This window comes from Schistocerca cancellata, chromosome 11, assembly GCF_023864275.1.
Source record: "Schistocerca cancellata isolate TAMUIC-IGC-003103 chromosome 11, iqSchCanc2.1, whole genome shotgun sequence".
Taxonomy (NCBI): domain Eukaryota; kingdom Metazoa; phylum Arthropoda; class Insecta; order Orthoptera; family Acrididae; genus Schistocerca; species Schistocerca cancellata.
In genome coordinates this window covers 72,414,537-72,424,806 of record NC_064636.1, presented here as the reverse complement: position 1 = coordinate 72,424,806, position 10,270 = coordinate 72,414,537, and positions in this window count along the sequence as shown.

The following is a 10,270-nucleotide window of genomic DNA, read 5'->3' as shown; positions in this document are numbered from 1 at the left end:
ACAGTGGCTGTCTATCGAGATATTTATACAGGGTGATTCACAAAGACCTGCAAATACAGGGCTATTACAAATGATTGAAGCGAATTCATAAATTCACTGTAGCTCCATTCATTGACATATGGTCACGACACACTACAGATACGTAGAAAAACTCATCAAGTTTTGTTCGGCTGAAGCCGCACTTCAGGTTTCTGCCGCCAGAGCGCTCGAGAGCGCAGTGAGACAAAATGGCGACAGGAGTGGAGAAAGCGTATGTCGTGCTTGAAATGCACTCACATCAGTCAGTCATAACAGTGCAACGACAGTTCAGGAAGAAGTTCAACAAAGATCCACCAACTGCTAACTCCATTCGGCGATGGTATGCGCAGTTTAAAGCTTCTGGATGCCTCTGTAAGGGGAAACCAACGGGTCGGCCTGCAGTGAGCGAACGAACGGTTGAACGCGTGCGGGCAAGTTTAACGCGTAGCCCGCGGAAGTCGACGAATAAAGCAAGTGGGGAGCTAAACGTACCACAGCCGACGGTTTGGAAAATCTTACGGAAAAGGCTAAAGCAGAAGCCTTACCGTTTACATTTGCTACAAGCCCTGACACCCGATGACAAAGTCAAACGCTTTGAATTTTCGGCGCGGTTGCAACAGCTCGTGGAAGAGGATGCGTTCAGTGCGAAACTTGTTTTCAGTGATGAAGCAACATTTTTTCTTAATGGTGAAGTGAACAGTCACAATGTGCGAATTTGGGCGGTAGAGAATCCTCACGCATTCGTGCACAAAATTCGCAATTCACAAAAAGTTAACGTGTTTTGTGCAATCTCACGGTTTAATGTTTACGGCCCCTTTTTCTTCTGCGAAAAAAACGTTACAGGACACGTGTATCTGGACATGCTGGAAAATTGGCTCATGCCACAACTGGAGACCGACAGCGCCGACTTCATCTTTCAACAGGATGGTGCTCCACCGCACTTCCATCATGATGTTCGGCATTTCTTAAACAGGAGATTGGAAAACCGATGGATCGGTCGTGGTGGAGATCACGATTAGCAATTCGTGTCATGGCCTCCACGCTCTCCCGACTTAACCCCATGCGATTTCTTTCTGTGGGGTTATGTGAAAGATTCAGTGTTTAAACCTCCTCTACCAAGAAACGTGCCAGAACTGCGAGCTCGCATCAACGATGCTTTCGAACTCATTGATGGGGACATGCTGCGCCGAGTGTGGGAGGAACTTGATTATCGGCTTGATGTCTGCCGAATCGCTAAAGGGGCACATATCGAACGTTTGTGAATGCCTAAAAAAATTTTTTGAGTTTTTGTATGTGTGTGCAAAGCATTGTGAAAATATCTCAAATAATAAAGTTATTGTAGAGCTGTGAAATCGCTTCAATCATTTGTAATAACCCTGTATTTTAATATGGTATTCTACGAGGAATACTAAATAAACGTTTGTATAAACATAGGTCCGAAAACGTTTAGTTACGGAGTTACGGCTAATATAAGATTTTGCCTGAAATTTAGCAACTTAGCTACCGAGCGAGGTGGCGCAGTGGTTAGCACACTGCACTCGTATTCGGGAGGACGACGGTTCAAACCCACGTCCGGCCATCCTCATTTAAGTTTTTCTGATTTCCCTAAATCGCTTCAGGCAAATGCTGGGATGGTTCCTTTGAAAGGGCAGAGTCGATTTCCTTTCCATCCTTCTCTGATCCGAGCTTGTGCTCCGTCTCTAATGACCTCGTTGTCGACGGGAGATTGAACACTAATCTCCAACTTCCCTAATATGAAGCCATCGCAAAACTGTACAATGTGAAAGCACGAATTCCATTTATTTTAGTTGTTAGTTTATTTAAGTGAAACTGTTGTAGTTTTTGTAGATTATTTACGAAATAGGGATGCCATTGAAATTTACGACAGAGGAAAACGCCGATATGGTGTTGATTTATGGCAAATGTGATGGTAATGCTACGGCTGCAGTTAACGAATATCGCGAACGTTATCCATCTCCGAGGATTCCGAATGCACGAACCATTAGTGGCGTATTTGGAATGTACACTGTGCAACTTCCTTAAGACTGAGCTTCGTTTTTTTTTCGGTTTAACACGAATTCACGTGTACTATCGTATTAATAAAAGCAGATTATCTGGCACATTCATGCAGTTTTAGCTAACGTTATTACCATCGCTTTTCCAAAATTAAATTGTCTACAACTTCTGTTGAAAACTTTATGCAATTGTCCAGAGTTTAAAGAAACAAATTTGTTCACGTAGTTAATAAACTAAAAATTTTACGAAATTACGTCTTTGCTTCTCCGTATGTTCTGGAAAACTACTGCAGATACACGTCTGCTGCCTATTTTATTAGATTGACCAGATGAATAACAACTAAATAAATCGTGCTTTACTTTAACCTCGTACAGTTCTGCGATGACTTGGGGGACGGGGGGGGGGGGGGGGGGGGGGGGGAAGGAGGTAAATCGGGATGGTCGCAAGCGCGTTTGAACCGTCGTCCTCCCGAATGAGAGCCCAGGGTGCTAACCACTGCACCATCTCGCTCGGCGCCACAGTAATTCTCGCAGTTTGTAAAACTGTGTCAAATCTTACCGAACCGAGTCACCTCGCGCGTGCCCGCAAACAGTGAACAGTAAATTTGCGGAGATAAGGCGGGGGACTTTGCACCACTGCCTTTGACAGATTTATACAGACCAGTAAATTAGTTTTTCGACTACACTAGCCTTGAGAACGCGAGTTAACATTGCGATACTCGGCGACGAAGCAACGTGCGACAGTAAGATGTATACCAGCACGCACGGTACGCATCCCAATTGTCGAACCTTGCTTCATAATCGAGTATCTACAGGGTGTATCAAAAAGAATCATGTGATGTGGCACGCCTATATTTGTGAAACTAATAAACATACACTCATGCTCATACATTAACGCTGATACATGGTGAAACAACGCTCTGGTGGGCGGTTTGCTGGTTTAGATCACCTCGGGGTATGGCCGTGCGGTGCATTTGACCTGCGGTCGTCGCACGGTGGCGCTGGCAGCAGTCCACATACGCAGAGGTGTGTTGGTGCATGTCAGAGTACGGTGCAGCGAGTAAGTGTGCAGACGTTTTCAGGCATGCTAATGGCGACTGTGTGATGAAAATAGCTCAAAGAACACATACTGATGACGTTATGAGGGGTAGAATACTAGGGCGACTGGAGGCTGGCCAAACACAGCAGGTCGTAGCACGGGCCTTCCGTGTGCCACAAAGTGTGATCTCAAGATTATGGCAACGATTCCAGCAGACAGGAAACGTGTCCAGGCGCTACAGTACGGGGCGTCCACAGTGTACAACACCACAAGAAGACCGATACCTCACCATCAGTGCCCGCAGACGGCCACGGAGTACTGCAGGTAGCCTCGCTCAGGACCTTACCGCAGCCACTGGAACAGTTGTCTCCAGACACACAGTCTACAGACGACTGAACAGACACGGTTTATTCGCCCGGAGACCTGCAAGGTGCATTCCAATGACCTCTGGTCACAGGAGAGCCCGTAAAGCCCGGTGTCAAGAAAACAGTACACGGTCACTGGAAAAGTGGTCCCAGGTTATGTTGACGGACGAGTCGACGTACAGTCTGAACAGTGATTCTCGCCGGGTTTTCATCTGGCGTGAACCAGGAAACAGATGCCAACCCCTTAATGTACTTGAAAGGGACTTGTCTGGTGATAGTGGTTTGATGGTGTGGGGTGGGATTATGATTGGTGCACGAACACCCATGCATCTCTTTGACAGAGGAACTGTAACAGGAGAGGTGTATCGAGACATCATTTTGGACCAGTGTGTCAGTCTTTCCAGGGGTGCAGTGGGTCCCACCTTCCGCCTGATGGATGATAACGCACGGCCCCACCGAGCTGCCACCGTGGAGGAGTACCTTGAAACAGAAGATATCAGGCGAATGGAGTGGCCTGCCTGTTCTCCAGACCTAAACCCCATCGAGTACCCCATCGAGTACGTCTGGGATGCTCTCGGTCGACGTATCGCTGCACGCCTTCAAACCCCTACGACACTTCAGGAGCTCCGACAGGCACTGGTGCAAGAGTGGGAGGCTATACCCCAGCAGCTGGTCGACCACCTGATCCAGAGTATGCCAACCCGTTGTGCGGCCTGTGTACGTGTGCACGGTGATCATATCCGATATAGATGTCGAGGTACATGCGCAGAAAACAGTGGCGTTTTGTAGCAGATGTGTTTCGCGACGGTTTTCTCAACTTATCTGCAACACCGTGGACCTACAGATCTGTGTCGTGTGTGTCCTCTGAGCACTATGGGACTTAACATCTGAGGTCATCAGTCCCCTAGAACTTAGAACTACTTAAACCTAAGTAACCTAAGGACATCACACACATCCATGCCCGAGGCAGGATTCGAACCTGCGACCGTAGCGGTCACACGGTTCCAGACTGAAGCGCCTAGAACCGCTCGGCCACTTCGGCCGCCGAGGTCGACATAAAAGACCCATTTCATGCGTATTTATTTATTTCTGCCTTGACGCTCGGTTTCCATGTTACATCAATATTCGAACTTCTGTGAGATTTCTGAATCTGTCTTATAAAAACAAAACAAAATTGGATTTTACGGTGGCATATAGTTCCAGTTTTGTGTAGTGCCACGTTGTGTGGCACCACATTCTCCAATTAACCTTAATTTATGAGCATGAGTATAGACAATGGATTCTGTGATTTGATCAACTAGAACCTCAAAAAGTTTTTTTTCCTACCTTTTCGTAGGAGTTCAATATGACCCCCTTGAGATGCACGGCATATGTCAACGCGGTACTCAAATCGTTCCAACACTGCAGCGAGCATGTCTTGAATTACAGCTTCAACAGCTGCTGTTATGCGATGTCTCAGTTCATTCATTATTGTTGGCAACCGAAACACATAAACAGAGTCTTTTACAAACCCCCACAAGAAATAGCCACGTACAGTCAGGTGCGATGACCTTGGCGGCCAGTAATGTAAGGCTGAGTCAGTTGGTCCAGTGTAACCGATCCATCGTTCAGTAATCCGTAGATTTGAAACTTCCCGCAGTTCCAGATGCCAGCGTGGCGGTGCCCCATCGTGTTGGTAAATGAAGTCCTTCGAATCAGTCTCCAACTGTGCGAAAAGAAAGTTCTCAAGCATATCGAGATATGTGTAACAGTGTTCTCGGCAAAAAAAAGAAATGGACCGTGTTGTACAGCTAGAGAAGGCCGAAATGCACGCGTCAAACTCAAGCAGTCTGGCGTGAGGTCTGAAACAGGATACGTAATGAATGCTATAAAGAAAAGTACGTAGCTTCTGGAATACTTAACTTTAATCCACATTTGTAGAACATTCCTCGTGATGATACAGAAGTATTATAGCAATTGAATACGGCGCCTTGCTAGGTCGTAGCAACTGTAGCTGAAGGCTATGTTAACTATCGTCTCGGCAAATGAGAGCGTAATTCTCAGTGAACCATGGCTAGCAACGTCGGCTGTACAACTGGGGCGAGTGCTAGTACGTCTCTCTAGACCTGCCGTGTGGTGGCGCTCGGTCTGCAATCACTGACAGTGGCGACACGCGGGTCCGTCGTATACTAGCGGACCGCGGCCGATTTAAAGGCTACCACGTAGCAAGTGTGGTGTCTGGCGGCGACACCACAGACCGCACATCTTTTCCCTTGAAACTGCTCAAAACATTAAATTTTGGAGAGTCTCCCTCACTTTGTACAACTTCATGTGGTTGTTCCGTACCCCATATTCTCACACCATGACGGTTCACCTTTTCATTTAAATGGAACGTCGCCTCCTCACACAACACTAAGTGTGGAAGAAAACTCTCCTCCTCCATCTTGCCAAGAACCAAATTACAGGACTCCACATTATACTGTCTGTCACCTTCACGAAGAGCTTGCACTAGCCGAATTTTGTACGGTTTCATGAATAAACCTTGACGCAACACATGCCAGAAGGATATCCGGGTTATGTTCAGCTGTCGAGCTTCACGGCGAACGGATTTCTGTGGACTCCTTGTGGAACTATGGCGGATGCGTTCGACGTCTGTGTCAGACACTCGGGGAAGGGCCGGCGATTTGCCTTTACACAAGCAAACTGTTTCTCCGAATTGTCCATCCCATCGTTTTATATTCTGTGCTTTAGGGCGACCCACACTACAGCTAGTACGAAAGTCACGCTGAACAGTTATTACTGACACGCAATGCGCGAAACGCAGAACACAAAACGCTTTCTGTTGTCCCGACACCGTTTTTGCTAGAAGTGAAGTGGGCAGATACTGCTGCTACCTAGCGGGAACCATGTAAAACTCGAGAGTTTGCTCTTTCCAACCGTACGTTGTTCATGCACATATCTAAAATTACATAATACACTCCTGGAAATTGAAATAAGAACACCGTGAATTCATTGTCCCAGGAAGGGGAAACTTTATTGACACATTCCTGGGGTCAGATACATCACATGATCACACTGACAGAACCACAGGCACATAGACACAGGCAACAGAGCATGCACAATGTCGGCACTAGTACAGTGTATATCCACCTTTCGCAGCAATGCAGGCTGCTATTCTCCCATGGAGACGATCGTAGAGATGCTGGATGTAGTCCTGTGGAACGGCTTGCCATGCCATTTCCACCTGGCGCCTCAGTTGGACCAGCGTTCGTGCTGGACGTGCAGACCGCGTGAGACGACGCTTCATCCAGTCCCAAACATGCTCAATGGGGGACAGATCCGGAGATCTTGCTGGCCAGGGTAGTTGACTTACACCTTCTAGAGCACGTTGGGTGGCACGGGATACATGCGGACGTGCATTGTCCTGTTGGAACAGCAAGTTCCCTTGCCGGTCTAGGAATGGTAGAACGATGGGTTCGATGACGGTTTGGATATACCGTGCACTATTCAGTGCCCCCTCGACGATCACCAGTGGCGTACGGCCAGTGTAGGAGATCGCTCCCCACACCATGATGCCGGGTGTTGGCCCTGTGTGCCTCGGTCGTATGCAGTCCTGATTGTGGCGCTCACCTGCACGGCGCCAAACACGCATACGACCATCATTGGCACCAAGGCAGAAGCGTCTCTCATCGCTGAAGACGACACGTCTCCATTCGTCCCTCCATTCACGCCTGTCGCGACACCACTGGAGGCGGGCTGCACGATGTTGGGGCGTGAGCGGAAGACGGCCTAACGGTGTGCGGGACCGTAGCCCAGCTTCATGGAGACGGTTACGAATGGTCCTCGCCGATACCCCAGGAGCAACAGTGTCCCTAATTTGCTGGGAAGTGGCGGTGCGGTCCCCTACGGCACTGCGTAGGATCCTACGGTCTTGGCGTGCATCCGTGCGTCGCTGCGGTCCGGTCCCAGGTCGACGGGCACGTGCACCTTCCGCCGACCACTGGCGACAACATCGATGTACTGTGGAGACCTCACGCCCCACGTGTCGAGCAATTCGGCGGTACGTCCACCCGGCCTCCCGCATGCCCACTATACGCCCTCGCTCAAAGTCCGTCAACTGCACATACGGTTCACGTCCACGCTGTCGCGGCATGCTACCAGTGTTAAAGACTGCGATGGAGCTCCGTATGCCACGGCAAACTGGCTGACACTGACGGCGGCGGTGCACAAATGCTGCGCAGCTAGCGCCATTCGACGGCCAACACCGCGGTTCCTGGTGTGTCCGCTGTGCCGTGCGTGTGATCATTGCTTGTACAGCCCTCTCGCAGTGTCCGGAGCAAGTATGGTGGGTCTGACACACCGGTGTCAATGTGTTCTTTTTTCCATTTCCAGGAGTGTAGTATCTATTTTTATAAATCGGATAACTCTTTTCGATACACCCAATATATCACTAACAAGGGAACCTCCCCATCGCACCCCCCTCAGATTTAGTTATAACTTGGCACAGTAGATAGGCCTTGAAAAACTGAACACAGATAAATCGAGAAAACAGGAAGAAGTTGTGTGGAACTATGAAAAAAATAAGCAAAAATACAAACTGAGTAGTCCATCGGTAACATAGGCAACATCAAGGATGATGTGTGCACAGGAGCGCCGTGGTCCCGTGGTTAGCGTGAGCAGCTGCAGATCGAGAGGTCCTTGGTTCAAGTCTTCCCTCCAGTAAAAAGTTTAAATTTTTATTTTCAGACAATTATCAGAGTTCAGCAACTCACACATAATCAATTTCGGTCTCCAAAATTCCAGGACATGTTCAGATTTGCTTGGACATATGCAGGATTTGACAGTCCACACACGGAAAAATTTGAAAACGCTAAAAACATATGTTTTGACAGAGCACAGAGAAAACTGTGCGACTGTGGAACTGTTGCATTCATTTGTTGCAGTTTATGTGACAAACTCTTATGTTTTCATCACTTTTTTTGGGAGTGATTATCACATCCACAAGAAAACCTAAATCGGGCAAGGTAGAAGAATCTTTTTACCCATTTGCCAAGTGTGCAAGTTAGGTGGGTCGACAACATATTCCTGTCATGTGACGCACATGCCATCACCAGTGTCGTATAGAATATATCAGACGTGTTTTCCTGGATCAAATGTTTTCGGTTCCCATTGGAGAGGCACGTCCTTTCGTCTACCAATCTCACGGTTTTGCGGTGCGGTCGTAAAACACAGACACTAACTTATTACAATGAACAGAGACGTCAATGAACGAACGGACAGATCATAACTTTGCAAAAATAAAGGAAGGAAACTTTTCGCTCGAGGGTAGACTTGAACCATGGACCTCTCGCTCCGCAGCTGGTCACGCTAACCACAGGACCACGGCGTTCCTGTGTCCATATCATCCTTGATGTTACCTACGTTGCCCATGGACTACTCAGTTTGTATATTTTGCTTATTTTCTCATAGTTCCACACAACTTCTTCCTGTTTTCTCGACTGATCTGTGTTCAGTTTTTCAAGGCCTGTCCACTGTGCCAAATTATAACTAAATCGGAGGGTGGTGCGATGGGGAGGTTCCCTTGTAAGTGTTAACCCGGATAACGGCGCACGGAGCCAATTCCGCATCTGCAAGTGCAACAAACATTTTATTATCAGTAGGGCATATAATTATTCACAGAATTTAAAATGCTCTCGTAATCTTCTCATTAAGAGTTACTAATTTAACACAGTAAGAAAAGTGTTACAGTCTAAAATTGCATATACAGGATGAGCCCAAAGTCTTGTCCTGCTTATAACAAAATAACTGTTTGACGTAATAAGTTATATTTGATGCAGTTACATATGTCAGTGTTACTAGTTGTTTTTAAGACCACTTATGTTAGTAAACCTCAACGTGTGTTCCCTTGGTAGCTCGGAGAATGTTGAGGCGGTATTCCAGTTCCCGTCAGGTGTTTCGCAACACGTGTTCTGTCACAGTACCCACAGCAGCTTGTATCCTAGCCTTCAGTTCGCCGACTTCAGCAACTCTGTCCTTGATATAGCCCCAGAAAAAAGAGTCAAGGCGTGTAATGTCTGGAGAGCGGGGTGGCCAGGGTGTTGGACCTTTACTTCCAGTCCACCGATCCAGACGTTACTCCCCGCACGGCTATGTACAGGTACGTTGTTTACATTCCTGTTCGCCTGTAGTTGCATTTGCATGAAGCCATAACACGCCGCAAAAGTAACTGAAAATGGCCCCAAAGTGCCAGATTCCTTACGAATCACGGGTAATGATAATGACTTTGCACCAAAAAGGCAATAGTGGCCGACAAATAGCAAAGAAACTGACGAATTCCATCAGCGGAGTTGTCAAAATCATACACCGGCATCGAGAAACAGACGCCTGTGGAGATCGTCCTCGCTCAGCAGCCCCCAAGAAAATACCAGAACGGCAGGAAAAGTACACGGTTATTACAAATGATTGAAGCGATTTCACAGCTCTACAGTAACTTTATTATTTGAGATATTTTCACAATGCTTTGCACACACATACAAAAACTCAAAGTTTTTTTAGGCATTCACAAATGTTCGATATGTGCCCCTTTAGTGATTCGGCAGACATCAAGCCGATAATCAAGTTCCTCCCACACTCGGCGCAGCATGTCCCCATCAATGAGTTAGAAAGCATCGTTGATGCGAGCTCGCAGTTCTGGCACGTTTCTTGGTAGAGGAGGTTTAAACACTGAATCTTTCACATAACCCCACAGAAAGAAATCGCACGGGGTTAGGTCGGGAGAGCGTGGAGGCCGTGACACGAATTGCTGATCGTGATCTCCACCACGACCGATCCATCGGTTTTCCTATCTCCTGTTT